Genomic DNA, 25,292 nt, shown 5'->3' on the forward strand with positions numbered 1-25,292 from the left:
CAGCGCACACTCCGCTGCAGATCGAAAATCTCATTCTAGTAGAGCTACTGAAAAATTAAAAATTCATCTAACTTCAGATAGATTGACACTCAGGTTCGAATAAATAATGTTAATCGCAGTGTTTGCGCACAGTTACCGCTCAGCTACTCAAAGTCCTTGTTACAAGTCGAGGTGAACCACTTTTATCAGACGTGCGAACATTTCTACTGGGCAGTTGATCTCTTGGAGCTAGGGAAAAACAAGATAACTTCATTCGTTGTTGCGGAGAACATACAACACGGTAAGAATCATAGCGTTTGTCAGACAGCTTACCTAGAGAGTCCAAGGGATACAGTGGGAGACTTAGTGTGAAATTCTGGCTTCGCTCGGTATTGAAATTTATGTTTCAAGACAACGAGGCTACAAAGACATTAGAGTACCTTCATCAGCATAAAAAGTAGGCGCCAAACAATCAGGCTATGAGATTAATTACACTCCCGTTTGAAGGCTGAATGTTTGGAAAAGTACTGTTTATGGAATAAATATGAATAAAATTTCGACTGTCGGAAACCTCTTGTATTTGGTCCTTATTAATCTGAGTCTCCGTTTCATCCAGATAGTTCTTCTAAGAACAGTAACTGCACAGTATTTGATACTCCAGAAGTAACATCAGCAACAATCCACGACGATGTTCATTAAATTTAAATTCATCCAACTGTCATAGATCCTGAGACTTTGTCAGTCAATAGCTTAAGACTGAATTATACAGTACTAAATTGCTCCCTTTATTGAGAGTGTAAAATGACATCAAAGAAAAGGAAAGATGTAGTCCCCAAGGGCGAAATGTAAGACGCACTGCATACAATCGTTGAAAGAGAATTATCGAAATAAATTGTTGCTGAATTTGGTGTTGGACCTTTTGGACCTTCATCGGTGTCAGATACGAAGAATAGCCGGAAGGGAATTAAAACCTTTTGTTTCAAAATGATGAATTCTGGTGACTAAATTATCGCCGTTTTTTCAGTACAGACAATAACGAAACTGAGTAAGTTGGCGCTCATTATGGAGACATTACGGCATACACATAAACAACACTGTAGCTGCACAGAAAACGATTTGTTTGGAATGCCAGGAGCAAATATCGTCAGCAGAACTAAGGCTGGGGAAACGCCTGTGTGATCCCGTTGCACGTAAACGACTTGCGAATTTGGCTCGAAAGCCATTTACGGAGTATTTCAGCGAATAAAATCTCATTTGTATTTCTTCCGGTATCTCGTCAAAGTTTGTGAAATAATGTATACATTTTGTATGTAAACGAAAATAATTTTGGTATAAGTACTTATGGCATTTAACCCTTGTCATTCTAAGTTTTTCCGAAGTTCTAGACTCTGCGGATTTTCGATAACCTGAATGATCTATTGTCGCACGTACTTCAGATCAAAGAAGTCCCATTGCAGCGAAAATGCATGCATTACTTTTAAAACTAGTAACACTGATTTTTTTTTGCGAACAGAAATCTCAGCTATTTTTTAATGCACTTTATGATAAAAAAGTGAAGCACTCGGAAGAGGAAGAGAAACGAAGTGGATTTTCATGGACTGAGAGCGTATGCGATGTTATTTCAGTGATTGCAGAATCCAGTGAAATTTACAGAGAACTTGGTAATATGAGCCCACTTATTATTATGACGTTGTACCCTCTATGGCAACGGCCTTGCTGCAGTGGCTACACCGGTTCCCGTCAGATCACCGAAGTTAAGCGCTGTCGGGCGTGGCCAGCACTTGGATGGGTGACCCTCAGGGCCGCCCTGCGCTGTTGCCATTTTTCGGGATGTACTCAGCCTCGTGATGCCAATTGAGGAGCTACTCGACCGAACAGTAGCGGCTCCGAAAACCATCATAACGACTGGGAGAGCGGTGTACTGACCACATGCCCCTCAAATCCGCATCCTCAGCTGACGATGATACGGCGGTCGGATGGTCCCGATGGGCAACTTGTGGCCTGAAGACGGAGCGCCTGCCTCCTCTATGGTCTGTATGATGAATGCACTGATTCTATTCGGAGGGGTGTCATGAAGCCGTTGTATGTTCTCCTGAGGCAAGATGGTTCACAACTATTTAACTGGTCTTTGGTATCCTGAAGATGTCCGCCGCGCGGCATTAGCCGAGCGCTCTGAGGCGCTACAGTCATGGACTTTGTGGCTGGTCCCGGCGGAGGTCCGAGTTCTCCCTCGGGCATGGGTGTGTGTGTTTATCCTTAGGATAATTTAGGTTAAGTAGTGTGTAAGCTTAGGACTGATGACCTAGATTTCACACACATTTGAACACTTTGAAGATGTCCGAACCAGTCCAACTCAAGGTCTATCTGGAACAGATTTGGTTGTCTTGCTGCCCACGACAGTACGTCAACTTGGGGCTGATAATCTATAGAGACACGTGAAATGTGTGAACGAGCACTCTTCTGCTAAAAAATGTCACCGTGACACTGTTCGTGTGCGAGGCAACACTTGAGAACCGCAGGACGTTTGCTGCAACGCATCGTTGTGCCGCCTGAGTTTCCTGAATCACTGTCAGCCGTGACCTGAAGTCCTACACGATGGCTCCGCACATCGTGACGCCAGGAATAGCACCGCTGTGGCTCTCCAAAACATTGGAAGAATGGGACCTCTCCCCATGTCGCCTCCATACTCACCGACGACAGTCATCCAGGGTAGTGCAGAACCGCGATTCAACACATATACATCTACGTCGAATACATACTCCGCAATTAACCGTGTGGTGCATGGCGGAGGGTACCATGCACCACTACCAGTCATTTACTTCCATTAGCAAATGAAACGAATGAGCAACGACTGTGTGTATGCCTCCGTAGGAGTCCAAATTTCTCTCAGCTTGCTTTTGCGGTCCTCATGCGAGAGGGTCTGTACAAGGGAGTACTTTAGGGAAGTATTATGTAAAGGGAAGAGCACGTAGAGGAAAATGAGAAGAGACACACAATACTGCGTGAAGAATTTGACAAACCACTGAACGATTTAAGTCGATACAAGGCCTCGGGAAAAGACAACAGTCCGTTAGGGCTACTGATAGCCTTGGGAGAGCCAGCAATGGGAAAACTCTTGCATCTGGTGAGCAAAATGTATGGGACAGGCGAAATACCCTCAGACTTCAAGAAGAATATCCAATTCCAAAGAAGAATCCCAATTCCAAAGAAAGCAAGTGCTGACATGTGAAAATTACCGAACTATCAGTTTAATAAGTTACGGGTGCCAAATGCTGCCGCCCGAGATTAGCCGAGCGGTCTAGGGCGCTGCAGTCATGTACTGTGCGGCTGATCTCGGCGGAGGGTTGAGTCCTCCCTCGGGCATGGGTGTTTGTGTTCGTCCTTAGGATAATTTAGGTTAAGTTATGTGTAAGCTTAGGGACTGATGACCTTAGCAGTTAAGTCCCATAAGATTTCACACACATTTGAACATTTTTTCTGCCAAATGCTAACACGAATCCTTTACAGAGGACTGAAGAAACTGGTAGAGGTTGAATGCAGTCGAACGAAATGGAGAGTATCTTGAAGGGAGGATATAAGATGAACATCAACTAACGCAAAACGAGGATAATGGAATGCAGTAGAATTAAGTCAAGTGATGCTGAGGGAATTAGAGTAGGAAACGGGACACTGAAAGTAGTAGATGAGCTTTTGTTATCTGGGCAGCAAAGTAACTGATGATAGTCGAAGTAGAAGATATAAAATATAGACTAGCAACAGAAAGAAAAACATTTCTGAAGAAGAGTAAGTTGTTAACATCGAGTATAATGCGTCAGGAAGACCTTTCTGGAAGTATTTGTATGGAGTGTAGCCATGTACGAAATTGAAACATGGACGATAAATAGTTTGGACAAGAAGAGAATAGAAGCTTTCGAAATGTGGTGCTACAGAAGAATGCTGAAGATTAGATGGGTAGATCACGTAACTAACGAGGAGGTACAGAATAGAATTGGGGTAGAAGAGAAATTTGTGGTTCAACCTGATTAAAAGAAGGGATCGGTTGGTAGAATACATTCTGAGGCATCAACGGGTCACCAATGTAGTACTGGAGAGAAGCGTGGGGGGTAAAAATCGCAGAGGGAGACCAAGACATGAATACAGTAAGGAAATTCAGAAGAATGTAGGCTGCTGTAAGTACTGGGAGATGAAGCAGCTTGCACAGGATAGAGTAGCATGGAGAGCTGCATGAAACCAGTCTCTGGACTGAAGACCACAACAACAACAACAACAACAACAACAACACATGCGATATGTACTTTGGTGGCAGTAGAACCGTTTTGCAATTAGCTGCAAACGCCCCTAAATTTTATCCATAGTGTTTAGCGAAAAGATCGTTGTCTTGCCTCAAGGGATTCCCATTTGAGTTCACGAAGAATCTCTGTAACAGTCGCTTGTTGTTCGAACGTATAGGTAACAAAGCTGGCAGTGCCCCTATGAACTGCTTCGTGTTCTAGTATAAACAGCAGCCTAGGCATGGGACGGTAATTTCCCAATCCGGCTTTTGCTGTTCACCTACGAATGATGTGGGATGAAACAGGATGTTACAGGCAGTTCATTACTTGTTCTGGGATGGTAGATGCAGGTATGAACAGTTTAGGACGTGCTTGCTGCACAATACGGCAATCTTTCCTTGTGGTGGCCAGACGAGGGCGACCGGACACTTGACAGCTAGTATGGTTACACTCATTTTCCCATACAGTCTCACATCCGACTGCCCCACAAATTTGGATATTGCACGATTCGACCAGCAGGCCAAATGGAGAGCACAATGAGTCGTCTTTAAAACTCCGTCAGGTGCTTACAACGCTGCCTCACATGTGTACAAGTCGTCTCAGTGTCCTTCGCAGTGATCACTCAACATCTGTCATCGTCCACCCCTCTTATGTACCCTACCTGGCTCGTAACAGCACCGAGCGTGGTGGCGCAGTGGTTAGCACACTGGACTCGCATTCGGGAGGACGACGGTTCAATCCCGTCTCCGGCCATCCTGATTTAGGTTTTCCGTGATTTCCCTAAATCGCTTCAGGCAAATGCCGGGATGGTTCCTTTGAAAGGGCACGGCCGATTTCCTTCCCCATCCTTCCCTCACCCGAGCTTGCGCTCCGTCTCTAATGACCTCGTTGTCGACGGGACATTAAACACTAAGCTCCTCCTCCTCGTAACAGCACTAAACAGGAACAACACTATTGTACTCAGGTGGCCGTCTTACCTGTCACATAGAACTGCAGCTGTAATATTCACATGCCGGCTGATGGTGTGTCCGTATTCGAAGTTACATTGACATCCGATCGTGTCTTCCGTGTGCCTCACTTTTTCTGTCAGACAGTGCGTATAGTTCCTCATAGCGATGTACACTACTAGCCATTAAAATTGTTACACCAAGAAGAAATGCAGATGATAAACGGATATTCATTGGACAAATATATTATACTTGAACTGACTTGTGATTAGATTTTCACGCAATTTGGGTGCATAGACCCTGTGAAATCAGTACCCAGAACAACCACCTTTGGCCGTAGTAACGGCCTCGATACGCCTGGACATTGAGTCAAACAAGAGTTTGGATGGAGTGTACAGGTACAGCTGCCCATGCAGCTTCAACACGATACCACAGTTCATCAAGAGTAGTGACTGGCGTATTGTGACGAGCCAGTTACTCGGCCACCATTGACCAGACATTTTCAATTGGTGAGAGATCGGGAGAATGTGCTGGCCAGGGCAGCAGTCGACCATTTTCTGTATCCAGAAAGGCCCGTACAAGACCTGCATCATGCGGCCGTGCATTATCCTGCTGAAATGTAGGGTTTCGCAGGGATCGAATGAGGGGTAGAACCACGGGTCGTAACACATCTGAAATGTAGCGTCCTCTGTTCAAAGTGCCGTCAATGCGAACAAGAGGTGACCGAGACGTGTAACCAATGGCACCCCATACCTTCATGCCAGGTGATAATCCAGTATGGTGATGACGAATACATGCTTCCAATGTGCGTTCACCGCGATGTCGCCAAACACGGATGCTACCATCATGATGCTATAAACAGATCCTGGATTCATACGAAAAAATGACGTCTTGCCATTCGTGCACCCAGGATCGTCGTTGAGTACACCATCGCAGGCACTCCTGTCCGTGATGCAGCGTCAAGGGTAACCGCAGCCATGGTCTCCCAGCTGATAGTCCATGCTGCTGCAAACGTCGTCGAACTGTTCGTGCAGATGGTTGTTGTCTTGCAAACGTCCCGGTCTGTTGACTCAGGGATCGAAACGTGGCTGCACGATCCGTTACAGCCATGCGGATAAGATGCCTGTCATCTCGTCTGCTAGTGATACGAGGCCGTTGGGATCCAGCACGGCGTTCCGTATTACCCTCATGAACCCACCGATTCCATATTCTGCTAACAGTCATTGGATCTCGACCAACGCGAGGAGCAATGTCGCGATACGATAAACCGCAATCGCGATAGGCTACAATCCGACCTTTATCAAAGTCGGCAACGTGATGGTACGCATTTCTCCTCCTTACACGAGGCATCACAACAACGTTTCACCAGGCAACGCCGATCAACTGCTGTTTGTGTATGAGAAATCGGTTGGAAACTTTCCTCATGTCAGCACGTTGTAGGAGTCGCCATCGGCGCCAACCTTGTGTGAACGCTCTGAAAAGCTAATCATTTGCATATCACAGCACCTTCTTCCTGTCGGTTAAATTTCGCGTCTGTAGCACGTCATCTTCGTGGTGTAGCAATTTTAATGGCCAGTAGTGTAAAAACATCGAGATGAATAGCTTAATGATTGCAGCTTTTATTTTTTAATCTCATCGGTTCATTAGCTCGTAAATTATACAGTATTATTTTCTGGAAATTAATAATGAATCTTAAATACTACAATGCAGGGTTTTAATTGGAAAATTCTTCTAAAATGCTGTTTTTTAAGTTTAGTTGTCACAAATTTTCCTCTGGCAGGGCTCGCACCACAGGTTGTCAGCCTAGGGATCTATGGCGTAGCGCGGTAACATTATACTGGGAACGCTGTGCAGTCCGACTACAGGAGGAGAGGATGAAAAGCGAGCAGCTGTTGGCTCCCGTCACAGACGCCGTGCCGGGAGCTGGCAACAATGGCTCGGCTCGTCGGCAGCCAGATTGGAAACATCTGGTAAGGAGCGGCCGCTATCAGCGCGGTCCCAGCGATGAGGCGCGACTGCGGAGGGAAACAGTGGCCGAGTAGCGCCGCCTGTGGCCGGAGTTAAGGGGGACATGCGGCCTACTTGTGACTGCACTCGGCGGAACCACTGGTCCAGATGCACCGGCGGAAACGATCACACGTCCTCAGCGTAAAAATACTCGGCAACGCTAGTTGTCAGTTTAAATCCGCGTAATCAAGTAGCTTTAATTGCGTAACTATTGTCCTGAAGACGAAGGGAAAAAAAGAAACTATGCTTATCATCGTCATTAAGCATACTGGCTGAGTGACTAGGTCTTTGACAAGGTTTACTTCTCAGGGAAGCAGTGATAAAGGACAACTTGGTTGTTTTGTAAAATTGCACAGTAAAGTTCCAGCAAAATCTCAAACCTTATTTCACGCACATCAATTTTTATTTTTTTATTTAGATGTGTTCAAATAATTCTGAAGTAAAGGCATACTTTTAAAATCATAAATTCTGTCCAATATTTTCTTCTTAAAGACACGTCGATGGGTTCTTAGCGTTGTTTAATTGCAAACTGGGTGCACTTAAAAATGAGTTACCATTGACTTGCCACTGTTTACTTGCTGGCAGTGTTAAACATTACTGCAAAATCTCTGAAAAACAGAAATTTAAAGGGTCCAAATTGTTTCAGTTTATGATACTAAGTTCTTCATTACCAATTTTTAAGATAATGAAGTAAAACAACCTGAAAAATTAATCTATGATTTAGCAAAAATGGTTCAAATGGCTCTGAGCACTATGCGACTTAACTTCTGAGGTCATCAGTCCACTAGAACTTAGAACTACTTAAACCTAACTAACCTAAGGACATCACACAGGTCCATGCCCGAAGCAGGATTCGAATCTGCTACCGTAGCGGTCGCGCGTTTCCAGACTGTAGCGCCTAGAACCGCTCGGCCACCCCGGCCGGCTGTGATTTAGCACGATATAAAATTAATTTTACTTTCAGCTTTCTACAAAACGTAAACAATGTTAAAAACGTGATTATTCAGTTTCTCCCGGCGTATTTGTTGCTCGAACAGTCCACGGGTATACTGCCGGTTCATAGAGTCCAACGGGCACAGTATTTCGGCGAGCAGACATGTCGCCTTCGTCAGGTGCGCTGATGAGGGGAAGGAGTCCCAGGACAAAAGCCTCCAGTGCCACAGAGTTCGTCAGCGCACCTGACGCTGGCGACATGTCTGATCGCCGAAATACTGTGCCCGTTGGACACTATCAACCGGCAGTATACCCGTGGACTGTTCGAGCAATGTTAAAAACATTCATGTAAACAGTGGTAAGGAACGCAGCATTACTTGCTTAAAGAATTATTCGCATCTACATGATTAATAACAACATCTGAAGCTCATTTGATTTCAGGAACATATTCGGGATCTTTATCTCACTCGTGGCTAGCCACATCATCCTCGGATTTGAACAAATCGTTCTTGAAAAGCATTTTCCTTCCACGAACGCTGCACGTGTAACTACTACTGGTAGCCGTGTTCTTGGCACTATCCACTGTTGCCATTCGTGAGAATCTGAAATTAGAGGTAGGTAGAGCTACCATTTCTCGGGTTAACGTGGAACTATCAGGTAATGTTAATAAAGGATATCACGTACCATGTTTTACGTGCAATAACTCTGTTTCCCATCGACTATCCCTAACCATTTTGCAGCAGAGGTCTTCATTTTAGAATACGGTTTTGTATCTTCTGAGGTACTGAAACAGGTGTGACCGTGGCAATCATTTGTATATGTGAAAAATACTCAGTTCCACAGTGGTGCGGATCCCCCGTTCTATTGCATGCGTGAAAAAGGCTGCGCACATCAGTTCGAAAGGTGCGAGGAAGTAAAGAGCATAACCCCCTCCAACCGATCCATGCTTAATGCCACCTCATAAATGAAACGCAAGGCCTCACTTGTTCAGTATCCTATCTATGCCCACTCATAAAACACAAACATTCACGAACATCATCTCTTTTGCTGTCGTCCTCCGCTGGTACAAGCTATCCTGCACTTTTCGCACAATTTAATGCCCTCTAGCATTTAACAAGAAGCTGAAGCTTTCCGTTCTGTCACCCTCATAATGTCTCTTTCAAAACTGATTTACATAGCCTCTTTTTCTTTTGTCAAACAGTAAAGCAAATGATACCGTTTCTTTCCATTTCTCAATCACTTTCATTCAGCCTATCTTTATTAGTTGTATTTTATTACGCTCCTTCTCTCTCTTTCTCCCATTCCTCCTCTCATGTCCAGTGTCGCTTACGTTTATAAGAGGGGACTTCAAAAAGTTTGTTGCGCATGTCGTCCATTGCTAAGGCCACTGCGCCACAAGAGCAGCGCGTTGTCAGAAGAGGGTAAATGTTCTAGGTCTCCTCTGGACACAGTTGTGCTGCGGGATAATAGGTGCATCACAGTGTGGGAATGAAATCGAAACGTACTCCAAAGCTGAAGTGCGCGGGACAATAAATGTCTAAATTGCTTAAGGACTCACAGTGAAATTATAGTGATATATGCAACAAATGCAATGTTGCATCCAGCCATGGTGAAGTGGTGCCAACAATTTGAACAAGGCCGCATAGCCGGCCGGTGTGGCCGAGCGGTTCTAGGCGCGTCAGTCTGGAACCGCGCGACCGCTACGGTCGCAGGTTCGAATCCTGCCTCGGGCATGGATGTGTGTGATGTCCTTAGGTTAGTTAGGTTTAAGTAGTTCTAAGTTCTAGGGGACTGATGACCTCAGATGTTAAGTCCCATAGTGCTCAGAGCCATTTGAACCATTTTGAAGGCCGCATAGATGTGTGTTACTGGTCCTCAGTTTATTTGAGAGATAGAAAATCAGTGACCAGAAATGAATATATCAGGTAGTACGAGGTCCTGAACGGGTATTGCTTGCGAGACGCATAATAAATTAAGCAAATTGGTTGTGTTTTCCGCATTTCCGCGCTCACACAGGACGCACTCCTTTGAAAAACAATAATCGTCTGTCATGCGTCCACAGTGCATTTTTTTCTGCACACTTGCACGGAGTATTTGGTGTATGAAACCTCATCAAAGACTGAAGAGGAACTGATTCTGTAAGTACATAAACTCCCCGCAATCCACCATACGGTGCGCGGCTGAGGGTACTTTGTATCCCTGCTAGTCATGCCCTTTCCTTTTCCACTTGCAAATGGAGCGAAAGGCAAACGAGTCTACGTGCTTCTGTACGAACCCTGATTTATCTCCTCCTCGCGGCCCTTAGGTGTGATGGACGTTGATGGCAGTAGAACGGTTCTGAAGTTTGTCAGACATATCGGTTCTCTTAACTTCCTCAGTGGTGTTTCGCGAAAATGATGTTGTCATCCCTCTGGGGATTTCCATTTGAGTTCACGAAGCATTTTGGTAATACTCGCATGTTGATCAAAATGCACAGGTAACAAAGCTAGCAACTTGTCTCTGAATTGCTTTGATGTCTTCTTTTAATCCGACATGGTGGCGATCAAGAGCACTCGAACAGTAGTATTCTATTGCCTGTCTTCTTTGTAGATGAGTTACATTTTTCTAGAAAGCTCCCAACAAACCGAAGTCGACCATTCCCCTTCACAACTATCGACAATATCATTACCGTCGTTATCCAGTAAGATTTTGGAATATTGTGCTCGAACATTATGAATCACATCGAAGGGAACGGTCCATTGACACACAGTCCACACCGATTTAGAAAACATCGTTCTTGTGAAACGCTACTAGCTCTTTACTCACACGAAGTGTTGAGTGCTATTGACAGGGTATTTCAAATTGATTTTGTGTTTCTGGATTTCCAGAAGGCTTTTACACTGTACCACACAAACGGCTTGTTCTGAAATTGCGTGCTTGTGAATTATCGTCTGTTATGTGACTGGATTCGTAATTTCCTCTCAGAGAGGTCATAGTTCGTAGGAACTCACGGAATGTCATGGAGTAAAACAGAAGTAATTTCTGGCGTTCCCCAAGGTAGTGTTGTAGGCCCTCTGCTGTTTCTTATCTATATGAACGAATTAGGAGACAATCAGGGCAGCCGAGTTAGGTTGTTTGGAGATGATGCTGTCGTTTGTCGTCTAGTAAAGTCAACAGAAGATCAAAACAAATTGCAGAACGATTTACATAAGATATCTGTGTGGTGCGAAAATTGGCAGCTGATCCTAAATAACGAAAAGTGTGAGGTCATCCACATAAGTGCTAAAAGGAATCCGTTAAACTTCGGTTACACGATAAATCAGTCAAATCTAAAGCCCGTAAGTTCAACAAAATACATAGGAATTACAACTACGAACAACTTAAATTTGAAAGAACACACAGAAAATGTTGCGGGAAAGGCAAACAAAAGGCTGCGTTTTATTGACAGAACTGTTAGAAAATGAAACAGATCTATTAGACTGCCTACACTACGCTTGTCCGTCCTCTTTTGGAGTACTGCTGCGCAATGTGGGATCCTTACTAGATAGGACTGACGGAGTACATTGAGAGAGTTCAGAGAAGAGCAGCACGTTTTGTATGATCGTGAAATAGGGGAGAGAGTGTCACTGACATGATACAGGGTTTGAGGTGGACTCATTAATACAAAGGCGTTTTGCGTTGCGGCGGAATCTTCTCACGAAATTTCAATCACGACTTTCTCCTCTAAATCCGAAAATATTTTGTTGACGCCGACCTACCTAGGAAGAACGTACATCATAATATAATAAAGGGAATCAGAGCTCTCACGTAAAGATATAGGTGTTCGTTTTTTTCTGCGCTATTCGGGATTGAAATAATAGATAATTATTGTGAAGGCGGTTCGATGAACCCTTTGCCAGGCACTTAAGTGTGATTTATAGATTATACCTGTAAATGTACAAGGTGTACATCTTTGCTTCCACCGTTTTTTCTCCGACATTTGAGGCTTTAGAGGAACAAATTGTTACACATGTATCATTCAAAGTATTTTCCATCGCTGGCCACTACTTTCTCTCATCTTTCGGGCAGTGTACGAATCCCGCGTAGAAAAAATTGTTCATCTTTTGAAGCGATCCACGAATCGATCCAATTTGTGACTCTTTTATGAGACCGGAAGTGTTGGTCAGCCAGGCCATGCGCCACTGATCTAAACAGGTGATGGACAGAGGGAGCAGTGTCTGGAGAATACGGCGGGTGGGGTAGGACTTCCAATTTTAACGTTTCCAAGTACGTTTTGACCTCTTTTGGAACGTGGGGTCGAGCGTTGTCATGCTGCAAAATCACTTTATCGTGCCTCTCGCTGGATTGCGGCCGTTTGTCTTTTAATGCTCTTCTCAAACGCATTAATTGCGCTCGATAACGAGCACGTGTGATTGTTTCACTTGGTTTTAACATCTCATAGTACACGAACACCGAGTTGGTCCCATCAAATGCAGAGCATGATCTTGGAGCCGTTTGACTGTCGACGTGGAAGTATGGCCGGGATATCCCCATGATTTTTTGCATTTAGGGTTATCGTAATGAACCCATTTTTCGTCGCCGGTCACAATGCGATGCAGAAATCCCTTCCAGTGTTGCCTCTGAAGCAACTGTTCACAGACACACAAACGCCGTTCAACGTCTCTTGGTTTCAGCTCACACGGAGCCAAATTTCCTTCTTTCTGAATCATGCTCATAGCCTTGAGACGTTTTGAAATGGCTTGCTGTGTCACTCCCTTTAAACGTGGCAATTCTTCTTGAGTTTGACGAGAGCCTTCACTCAGCAATGTCTCCAGTTCTGCATCTTCAAAAAATGGTTCAAATGGCTCTGAGCACAATGGGACTTAACATCTGTGGTCATCAGTCCCCTAGAACTTAGAACTACTTAAACCCAACTAACCTAAGGACATCACACACACCCATGCCCGAGGCAGGATTCGAACCTACGACCGTAGCAGTCGCGCGGTTCCGGACTGAGCGCCTAGAACCGCTAGACCACCGCGGCCGGCTCTGCATCTTCGGAAACATTCTCTCCTCGACCACTATGCCGGTCTCCGACGTTAAAATCACCGTCCTTGAAGCTTTGAAAGCACTCAGGACACGTTCTTTCACTAATAGCGTCCTTACCATACGTTCCTGAGAGTATTCGACGAGACTCAGCTGCTGTTTTCTTCATATTGAAACAAAACAGTAACACCTCCCTCAAATGACGAGAATTAGGCTCGTAAACTGACATTTTCAATCAAGAACGACTTTATGATGCAGACACAAATCGGCTAATGTCTGAGTGAGGTTACGTTGTCCGAAGCCCAAAGTTGTACACCTTGTTCATATAGGTGTAGATACGTGCTCGTTCCATTTCATTTCACCTTGCAACGTTGTTGCTACATATTTAATCGACGTGACTGTCAAGCAGAACACCTCTAATGCTGCATACGAACATTACAGGATGGTTTTTCCTACTCATCTGCATAAATTTACATTTTCCATATTTAAAATAACCAAACAGTAATTCTGTCCAAGTCATCTACATCTACATCTATACTCCGCGAGCCACCTTACGGTGTGTGGCGGAGGGTACTTATTGTACCACTATCTGATCCCCCCTTCCCTGTTCCATTCACGAATTGTGCGTGGGAAGAACGACTGCTTGTAAGTCTCCGTATTTGCTCTAATTTCTCGGATCTTTTCGTTGTGATCATTACGCGAGATATATGTGGGCGGTAGTAATATGTTGCCCATCTCTTCCCGGAGTGTGCTCTCTCGTAATTTCGATAATAAACCTCTCCGTATTGCGTAACGCCTTTCTTGAAGTGTCCGCCACTGGAGCTTGTTCAGCATCTCCGTAACGCTCTCGCGCTGACTAAATGTCCCCATGACGAATCGCGCTGCTTTTCGCTGGATCATGTCTATCTCTTCTATTAATCCAACCTGGTAAGGGTCCCATACTGATGAGCAATACTCAAGAATCGGACGAACAAGCGTTTTGTAAGCTACTTCTTTCGTCGATGAGTCACATTTTCTTAGAATTCTTCCTATGAATCTCAACCTGGCGCCTGCTTTTCCCACTATTTGTTTTATGTGATCATTCCACTTCAGATCGCTCCGGATAGTAACTCCTAAGTATTTTACGGTCGTTACCGCTTCCAATGATTTACCACCTATGGCATAATCGTACTGGAATGGATTTCTGCCCCTATGTATGCGCATTATATTACATTTATCTACGTTTAGGGAAAGCTGCCAGCTGTCGCACCATGCATTAATCCTCTGCAGGTCCTCCTGGAGTACGTACGAGTCTTCTGATGTTGCTACTTTCTTGTAGACAACCGTGTCATCTGCAAATAGCCTCACGGAGCTACCGATGTTGTCAACTAAGTCATTTATGTATATTGTAAACAATAAAGGTCCTATCACGCTTCCCTGCGGTACTCCCGAAATTACCTCTACATCTGCAGATTTTGAACCGTTAAGAATGACACGTTGTGTTCTTTCTTCTAGGAAATCCTGAATCCAATCACAAACCTGGTCCGATATTCCGTAAGCTCGTATTTTTTTCACTAAACGTAAGTGCGGAACCGTATCAAATGCCTTCCTGAAGTCCAGGAATACGGCATCAATCTGCTCGCCAGTGTCTACGGCACTGTGAATTTCTTGGGCAAATAGGGCGAGCTGAGTTTCACATGATCTCTGTTTGCGGAATCCATGTTGGTTATGATGAAGGAGATTTGTATTATCTAAGAACGTTATAATACGAGAACACAAAACATGTTCCATTATTCTACAACAGATTGACGTAAGCGAAATAGGCCTATAATTATTCGCATCTGATTTATGACCCTTCTTGAAAATGGGAACGACCTGCGCTTTCTTCCAGTCGCTAGGTACTTTACGTTCTTCCAGCGATCTACGATAAATTGCTGATAGAAAGGGGGCAAGTTCTTTAGCATAATCACTGTAGAATCTTAAGGGTATCTCGTCTGGTCCGGATGCTTTTCCGCTACTAAGTGATAGCAGTTGTTTTTCAATTCCGATATCGTTTATTTCAATATTTTCCATTTTGGCGTCCGTGCGACGGCTGAAGTCAGGGACCGTGTTACGATTTTCCGCAGTGAAACAGTTTCGGAACACTGAATTCAGTATTTCTGCCTTTCTTCGGTCGTCCTCTGTTTCGGTGCCATCGTGGTCAACGAGTGACTGAATAGGGGATTTAGATCCGCTTACCGATTTTACATATGACCAAAACTTTTGAGGGTTCTTGTTTAGATTGTTTGCCAATGTTTTATGTTCGAATTCGTTGAATGCTTCTCTCATTGCTCTCTTTACGCTCTTTTTCGCTTCGTTCAGCTTTTCCTCTGTACTCCTATAGTCACTCAACGGTGACTCTCTCCCGTACACTACAGTTTCATCAGCAGTCCCCGACTGCTGCTCACTCTGTCCCTCAGATCATTTGTGTATATAGATATCAAGAGCAGTCCTGTCTCGTTTCCCTGGAGGGCTCCTGGCGATGAACAGTAAACCCTCTCATTCTACAACAAACAACAGGGATATGTGAATGTTTGACGCAACATTTTGTGCGACATTGATAATAACAGTAATAATAATAATAATAATAATAATAATAATAATAATAATAATAATAATTTGGTGTGGCTCTATGGCCGGGTGCAACTCTTTCAGTTGGACGCCAATCAGTGACTTGCGTGTTCCTAATCTACCCCAGTTATCTACCAGGGGAAATGAGACTCACATTTTAACGTCTAATCCAAACCACATGTCATTCTCTGCAAACTCCTCACATCGTTGAGAGTTGAAAGCTAGACTCATGGCAGACTGAAAATTTACGCGGTCCGACCGGGACTCAACCCCGTGACTTCTCAATTTCCAGGCACGCACTTTACCAAAAGGCCGCCAGGCCCGACATATGCAACGCCGGACATATGCCATGTAATACATCAACGTGACCGCCAAATATCACTTGCTGTGAGCTTAAGTTTTTAGTATAGGTATTAAGTGATTTATGTCATTAAAAAACTATATATCCATTTCCTTATCTCAAGGTAATCGCTTCAGTATCCTCCACAATCAATTTTGATTATGAAGGCAATATCTGAGAATCAGAGCATTGATTTCAGTACAGATATTGCGTAAAGTTTTTAAGTGCCAGAAACATTCATTTCATTACTCGCCTCTTTTCTAGAAGAGAATTGTCGTTCGGCTTATCGTGTTGTGTGCAGTAGTTTGCGAACAACTGCACACTATTAAGGAGCGTGTTACGTAATCTTCGCTACAGGAAGCAAGAAAATCAGTTCCACTGTAGCCTGCGTTGGCTAGAGCACCCATTGATGCGGGATACACTGCGAAACAGCTGGTGCCTCACGTCGGTACAACCAGCTAGCTGCTAGGAGATCCGGCTTCTCAGACTCCCGTGGGAACGTTCGGTCGCAAGCCGCTGCTGCGCTTATTCTGCTCTGAGTAGCCGAAACTAATCTTTTTTCCACCGACATCTTCCAGTCTGCCTGCTACCGTCTTTAGCTGCTTGAAGCTGATTTTTTTATTGTTATTTCATCCCCACAGCCCCTGATGGGCAGGGGGTGGGCTGTCAGCGGATACAACTGCCGCTCTTCAACGACACGAGAGGAAAATTTTAATAACATAACGTAAAATCTACACATGGTGGTTGACAAAAATAAACGATTTGTACAGTAAAAAGGCAGATCGTCAGCTGCATAAGTTAAAACATAAAAGATTGATTCGGTGATTAATTAAAATATAGATAGAGATCAATGGAAAATGAATGTAGCACAAGAATATATAAAAAAAGATAGACAGTTGCATAAAGTGTTGACTGACCAAAATAGATAAACAGATGAGTGAAGAGGTGAGTGGACGTAGAAGGGTATCATGGGATTTTTTTTTTTTTTAATTGTGTCGCCAGTCTTCTGACTGATTTGGTTCAAATGGCTCTGAGCACTATGGGACTCAACTGCTGAGGTCATTAGTCCCCTAGAACTTAGAACTAGTTAAACCTAACTAACCTAAGGACATCACAAACATCCATGCCCGAGGCAGGATTCGAACCTGCGACCGTAGCGGTCTTGCGGTTCCAGACTGCAGCGCCTTTAACCGCACGACCACTTCGGCCGGCTCTGACTGATTTGATGCGGCCCGCCACGAATTCCTCTCCTGTGTCAATCTCTTCATCTCAGAGTAGCACTTCCAACCTCCGTGCTCAGTTATTTGCTGGATGTATTCCAATCTCTGTCTTCCTCTACAGTTTTTGCCCTCTACAACTCTATCTAGCACCTTGGAAGTCAGTTCCTGAAGTTTTAACAGATGTTCTATCATCCTATTCCTTCCCCTTGTCAGTGTTTTCCACATATTCCTTTCCTCTCCGATTCTACGCAGAACCACATCATTCCTTATCAGTCCACCGAATTTTCCACATTTGTCTGTAGCACCACATCTCAAATGCTTCGCTTTCTTCTGTTCCGGTTTTCCCAAAGTCCATGTTTCACTACCATATAATACTGTGCACCAAACGTACATTCTCAGAAATTTCTTCCTTAAAGTAAGGCCTATGTTGGATACTAGAAGACTTCTCTTGGCCAGAAATGCCCTTTTTTCCAGAACTAGTCTGCTTTTGATGCCCTGCTTGCTCCGTCTATCATTCATTATTTTACTGCCCAGGTAGCAGAATTCCTTAACATCAATCCTGATGTTAAGTTTCTTGATGTTCTCATTTCTACTACTTCTCATCATCATCGATCCATATTCTGTGCTCATTAGACTCTTCACTCCATTCAGCACATCATGTAATGCTTCTTCATTTTCACTGAGGACAGCAATGTCATCAGTGAATCGTATCATTGATATTTATTTATTTACTGCCAAATTATAGACCTGTTACCTGATGTTTTAAAACAGGACGTACATCTTACGATTTTTGATTTATTTACAAAGAAAAATACTTTTCGAATTAACAATAACTTAAGGTTGAAATGTAAATAAAATTTTGTTGTTTTTTAACAAGAATATAAAAAGACGTTAGTCCGCAGCTCGTGGTCGTGCGGTAGCGTTCTCGCTTCGCACGCCCGGGTTCCCGGGTTCGATTCCCGGCGGGGTCAGGGATTTTCTCTGCCTCGTGATGACTGGGTGTTGTGTGATGTCCTTAGGTTAGTTAGGTTTAAGTAGTTCTAAGTTCTATGGGACTGATGACCATAGATGTTAAGTCCCATAGTGCTCAGAGCCATTTGAACCATTTTTTTTAAAAAAAAAGACGATAGGATAGAGGGGACATTTGTTAGTACCATTGAAACTTCTTAAAAAAATAATATAAACTGACTTCAAATAATTAATACAAAAGAATGGCCCTGAAATAGAGGAACTCCTAACAATAACCTATACATTACATAAGTCACTTACCCCGCAAAAATCTTCAATACACGAACTACTGCAATACAGCAAGCGCCAATACAGCCAGCTAAATAAAAGAACTACTGAAGCCTCTGACTACTAATAGGCATGTGGTTAGCAAAGGAAAGATTTTGTTACAAAGCAAACAATTTATTTTTACCTTAATAATGTGACATCCGGTACAAAAAAAATATAATCGTCCGTGACATCCAGTCCCAAAAATTATATAATAATGAATAACATTCTATCTCTAAGTCGGACACGTCCAGATCGTCCGCTCGCGCTAATACTGCAAACCTCCAACACTGCTAATTATTAACCTCTAATGTCCATCACTGCTGACTATTCACACCAACTTCCATCACTGCTGGTGATTCACCTCCAACTTTAGGTGCCCAGCCGTGTAGAGCATTTGGTGATTTCTTGGTTAGATCGCCAGCAGCTTATGCTTATTTACTGTCACATCTCGGCTTCCTCCTCATGTTCTTCCTCATGGTCACTGAGATTGTTGTTACGTTTCGCAATAGGCATGTCTGTTATGTCGTGTCTGCATGTACTCGTCATATGTTGTTTTTGAAATACTATTTGTCAATACGTTTAATTGTGCCCATTGTTCTTCGTCTCTTATTGCTGTGTATATTCCTTTGTCTGTTTCTGTGTAGTCTAGGTGTAGGGTATATCTCTGTTCGCGCATTGCCTGCGGAAAAAGACAGTGTGTTCTGGGGAACCTTCTTCCCCGCATGTGCGTGTAGGTGTCTGTCTGACTCACGTGGATTAAGTGCGTGGGATAAGGTCCGTGTCCGGTTAATAAATGTACTATACGGCGGATGGGATCGATATGTTTCATTTTCAACCACTCCCTTATGTCAGGGAGGAAGTCGTGCTGTCTACGTCCCTTATCACTTACATCCCACTCACCTTGCCAAGGTGACGTATCGTCTCTATCGGCACACTAATTATTGTGTGTACCAGATAGGTCTCCCCAGCTTTAACCAGTACCTTGCAGCTCTGTATTTGGTCGTGATACCTATGGGGCATATTACGAGCACCACACGTAGTGCATCCGCTGAGGTGCTGCCGAAGGCTCCAGATAGTCTAAGTAGGATACTTCTCTGCCCGCGTCTGATCCATGCTTTGTTGGTGACCAGATTCAGTCTATGTGCCCACGTGCTAGCTGCGAAGCTGGTTACTGATTCGAAGAGCGCACAGTGGTATGTCCGTATGACTGGTAGAGGTAATCTGTACGGTTTTGACCTTAGCCTCACCAGTTTGTGTAGTATTTTTTCTGCTTTGTCTATTGTTAGCCTTATGTGTTCGTGGAAATTCAATTTTTCATCTATGTGTTGGTGCTGGTTTCTGTTGCGTTTTCTTAGATGGTACTAGATGGATTGTGGCTTGGTTTTGGCCTCTGATTGGGTGACATTTTAGGATCTCTTTGGGATGTCACACGGTTGATATCTTTACACACTGAATTTCAGTTACACTCCTGAAACTTTCCTTTATTTCCATCATTGCTTCTTCGATGTACAAATTGAACAGTAGGGCCGAATGACTACATCGCTGTGTTACACCCTTTTTAATCCAACCACTTCGTTCTTGGTCATTCACTCTTATTATCCCTCCTGGTTCTTGTACATATTGTATATTACCTGTCTCTCCCTATAGCTTACCCCTATTTATCTCACAATTTCGAACATCGACAACAATTTTACATCGTCGAACGCTTTTTCCAGGTCGACAAATCAAATGAACATGTCTTGATTTTTCTTTAGTCTTGCTTCCATTATCAACGCAACATCAGAATTGCCTCTGTGATGCTTTAATCTTTCCTAAAGCTTAATTGATCGTCATCTAACACATCCTCAATTTTCTTTTCAATTCTTCTGTATATTATTCTTGTCAGCAACTTGGATGCATGAGCTGTAAAGCTGATTGTACGCTAATTCTCGCACTTGTCAGCTTTTGCAGTCTTCGGCATTGTGTGGATGATGTATTTCCGAAAGTCAGATGGTATGTCACCAGACTTATACGTTCTACACACCAACTTGAGTAGCTTTTTTGTTGCCACTTCCCCCTGTGATTTTAGAAAACCCTTCTGCCTTATTTGGTCCTCCAAAGCTCTCTTAAATTCTGATTCTAATACTGCATCCCCTTTTACTTCTAAATCGACTCCTGTTTCTTCTTCTATCACATCAGATGAATCAAGATAGATGAGCTAGATGAGAAGTTGTACGATGTTGGCAAAGGGTTTCCAGGCATCGATGATTCAGAATGGCAGCTGGCGATGAGTAAGGCGGAACTGGTGTAGCGACGTGAGAAGCGCCGCCACTCGTTGGACAGATACCGAGGGAAACGACATTTATTTATTAATGTTTTTTGACTTACTTTAACGAAACAAAACAGTAACCACACCGGGTGTGAACGGCTACAAAGACACGAGGTAGAGTGTCGGACATTAGTAACATCGGTCGAGGGCATTTCAAGATGGGTATTTGGAGGTTTCGAATATGTCTCTGTGTCTAGTATAATTTTCATAGAATAGTTGGCTATTCCAGTAGGGTGTAGGAATTATATCTAGAACTTTACAGAGTGAAACTAAATGACATTGTGAAACCATGAACATTTTTCGATTTTAGTGCTCTTTAGCTAGTAAAAGTACGTGTCATTCTGCAGTATCGCGCTTTTTAGGGCTCCGTAAAACAACAGGTAAAAGCGGAATCCATATAGGGTCACTTTGTTGTCCGTCTATGTCTGTCCGACTTTTAAGTACCCCCTTTTTTCCGAAACAGGTTGACGTATCAAGTTCAAATCAGTGTCACATACTATGGTATATGGTACCTTGGCGTTGTAAGAAATTTAAGTATGTCATCAAGATACGGCCATTTATGTCACATAATTTGATAATCGCTCTCGCTCATCAAAATCTATGGGATACTCCCTCTTGACCTAGCTTCAAATGGCTCTGAGCACTATGGGACTTAACTTCTGAGTTCATCAGTTCCCTAGAACTTAGAACTACTTAAACCTAACTAAACCAACGACATCACACGCCCATGCCCGAGGCAAGATTTGAACCTGCGACCGTAGCGGTCGCGCGGTTCCAGACTGGAGCGCCTAGAACCGCTGGACCACACCGGCCGGCTCTTGACCTAGAATCAAAAAATTTGACATGAAACAAGGTTCCACAGTACAAGTTAAGGAAAGAAATCCGAAAATTGTCAATTTGTGATTATATCACACGAAAAAAAAATTTTTTTGGTGATTTGTTATCTGTCCATCAGACCGTCTGCTAAGACCCCTTTCTTTCTCTGGAATGGATAGACATATAAAGTTGACATTTAAGACATAAACTAAAATCTATGGTCACTTGGCGGTGTAAAAAAATTAAGCTTATAAACAGATGCAATCAAAAGATAGCCCTTTCTCTCAGTAATTACAATAGAAAATGCGAAATTACAGAGAAAATTTAAACTAAAAACTTACAATTAAAACACTCTCGAAAAGTCATGGAATTTTCGGGACTCATATCTGACGAGATGTCGCTATCAGAACTAGGCAAAAATGGTGGAGAATCTCGGTTCCTGGGATGGATTAACCATCTACATACATAGTTAAGTTTGTATGGAATCCACAGAGCTCGAATCCTGCTAAAACTTGACCAATTTTTTCTGTAATAGCGTTGAACCAATGGCACATTCATATTTCTTTTATGCAGCACTCCAGGAATATTCAACAGTTTGCACTCTTTCTGTGTATGGGACAATGAGGTAGACCTTCTATAGAAAAAGCTAGATTAATGCTGACCTCCCGGCACCTGCTGGGACTTGGTATTGTGGCTATGTGACTGGCTGGCAAGGTAAGTTGTAGTTACAACTGCTGCACTTACCTGCTGTAAGACTGACCAGCTAGTTACACTGTATGACAGTGCGTTTAATTAACGACTTCATTATTGCAAATGATGCTAACAACTGCCACCCAGTCTCACTTCTGACAGCTTTATAGAAATTATTAAAAAAATAATATGTTCAAGAGCAGCATCACATATTTGTAAAAATGAAGTACTGACAGAATGTCAGTTTGGTTTTCATAAAGGCTTTTCAACAGAAAATGATGTGTATAATGTCACTGATAAAATATTAAATGCTCAAAATAACCGAAAATCACGCACTGGGATATTTTGATGTCTCTCAAAGGCCGTTAACTGTGTGAGTTATGAAATTCTTCTAGGTAAGCTTACGTATTGTGGTATGAGTGGAACAGAGCACAAATTGTTTGATTCGTATTTAACTGGAAGAATGCAGAAGGTTGTAATTAACAGTACAGATAGACTGCAAAAATCAGCAATGTCCTCAAACTGGGAAGGTATCAAAAATGGTGTCCTACACGGTTCAGTCTTCGGTCCTTTATTGTTCGTAATAAATATTAATGACTTGCCACTCTATATGCATGAAAATACAAAGCTAGATCTTTTTGCTGATGATTCAAGTATACAAATGACACATAAAGACAAGAATCAACTGAGGAAATCGTATATAATGTCTTTCAGAAAATTATTAAGTGGTCTTCCACAAATGGACTCTCACTAAATTTTGAAAAAATACATTACATACAATTCTATACAGTAAATGGCATAACACGATTGATAAATATAGATTTTGAGCAGAGATTTGTTGCTAGAGGAGAATATTCAAAATTTCTTAGTGTGTGGACTGGTGAGAAACAGAGTTGGAAGAAACAGATTGATGATCTGCTAAAACAATTACGTACGGCTACTTAAGCTATTAAGGTTACTGCAAATTTTGATGATAAACGTATCAGTAAATTGGGTTACTATGTGTATTTTCATTCTCTGCATTCATATGGCATCATATTTGGGGTAATTCATCACTAAGAGAAAAAGTATTTATTGCACAAAAACGTGCAACCAGAATAATAGCTGGAGCCCACCTGAGATCACCTTGCAGACATTTACTTAAGGAACTCGGGATATTCACAGTACCTTTGGAATACATATATTCACTTATGAATTTTTATTAATAATCCAGCCCAATTCAAAAATTATAGCGTAGTGCTTACCTACAACACTAGAAGAAAGGATGATCTACACTATTCTGGGCTAAATATGTCTTTTGCACAGAAAGGGGTAAATTATGCTGCCGCAAAAAGCTTTGATCATTTTTCAAATAGCATCAAAAGTCTGACAGATACCCAACCAACATATATAAAAACAAATTAAAAGAATTTCTAATGACAAATCCTTCTACTCAACAGATGAAATTGTAGATATGAAGTAGTAAAACACACACATACACACACACACACACACACACACATACACACACACGCGCGCGCGCACACACACACACACACACACACAAACACACACACACACACACACACACACACACACACACACACACACACACATATATATATATATATATATATATATATATATATATATATATATATAATGTAAAGAAAATATGTTAAACTGACACATTCCACATCATTAGGAAATGTAGTATTCATGAGCTATGGAACAAGTGTGATTGTAATGACTGCCAGGGATATCGAATCTTGTTGATATGTTGTGTCAAGCACCTTGGCTCACAAAGTATGAGAGTAAATCAAATACAAACGAGAATTTAAAAAAAAATCATTTATTGAAAAACAAAAGACACTTATAGTTTATTTATCCACAAAGTTTCCCGCTTTAGAAAAACATTTTTCCTAGCGAGAAGGAAGATATTTTTATCGCAGCATAGTAGAAGGAAGCTGGTTTGTCAGGAGCCAATCAATTACGCTAGGATTCCCCCACGCGCTCGTCATCTTCAAATCGGTGCCCTCCTTGAGGGTCATTAAGCGGTCCATACGAAATCGAAGGGCGATATATCCGAGCTGTAAGAAGGACGATGAAGTAGAATAGCTCGTTTCCTGTAATTTGGAGACCGCTGGAGCTGCAGTATGGAGCCTGGCATTGTCGTGGAGGTGGATGACCTGTCGAATCGGCTGGTCTCCTCTTTTGCAGCGATATGCATCCCTCACCTTCTTCAACAGTTCACAGTAGTACGTCTTATTAATTTTGCGTCGCTCATACATAAAATCAATGAGCAAAATACATTAATGAATCGCTGGCCGAAAAAAACTGTTGAATGAACATTGCCCGCTGACAGACGAGTCTTGGGTTTCACTGGGGCTCCCTGCCCTTTCCTCCGTCACTCCTTAATGGCTTCTTTGTATTCCGGACTGTAGTGTTGGACCCACATTTCGTCGCAGGTTACGATTCGACTCCAAAATGCATCACCTTCTATCGCAAACATTGCAGTAAGTCTCTGACAGGCCTCCAAACGTCTCAGCTTCTGACTTTCGCGGCCAAAAGTTGAGGGACCCTTCTGGAACACACTTTATAGAAGTGTAGGTCATTTGTGATGATCGCTTGGCAGCTCCCATAACTTATTCCGAGGGGTTCTGCAATTTCTGAGTCTCTCGCCCGTCGATCTCTAAGTGCACGAATATTTTTGTCTGTAATGCTGGTCTGAAGACGTCGATAGTGTTTCTGATTTTCCACATGTTCTCATCCTTCCTTGAACTCTTTGCTCCTTGGTTCATCCCAAGGCCCTCCACCACCAATTTTTCTCCATCTTTGGTGCATCCTGGGGTTCAAATTTAGCCTATACTGATGGCTCGATGGTTGCTGGTTATGTAGGCTTTGCTTATACTATCGCAGGACATACTGAAC

General features: G+C 42.9%; 1 pseudogene; it reads left to right on the forward strand.

Annotated features, from left to right (window-relative positions):
- Positions 1-1,682: 1,682 nt before the first annotated feature.
- On the forward strand, positions 1,683-1,800 carry LOC124614215 (annotated as a pseudogene).
- Positions 1,801-25,292: the final 23,492 nt, after the last annotated feature.

This window comes from Schistocerca americana, chromosome 4 (assembly GCF_021461395.2).
Source record: "Schistocerca americana isolate TAMUIC-IGC-003095 chromosome 4, iqSchAmer2.1, whole genome shotgun sequence".
NCBI classification, from domain to species: Eukaryota; Metazoa; Arthropoda; class Insecta; order Orthoptera; family Acrididae; genus Schistocerca; species Schistocerca americana.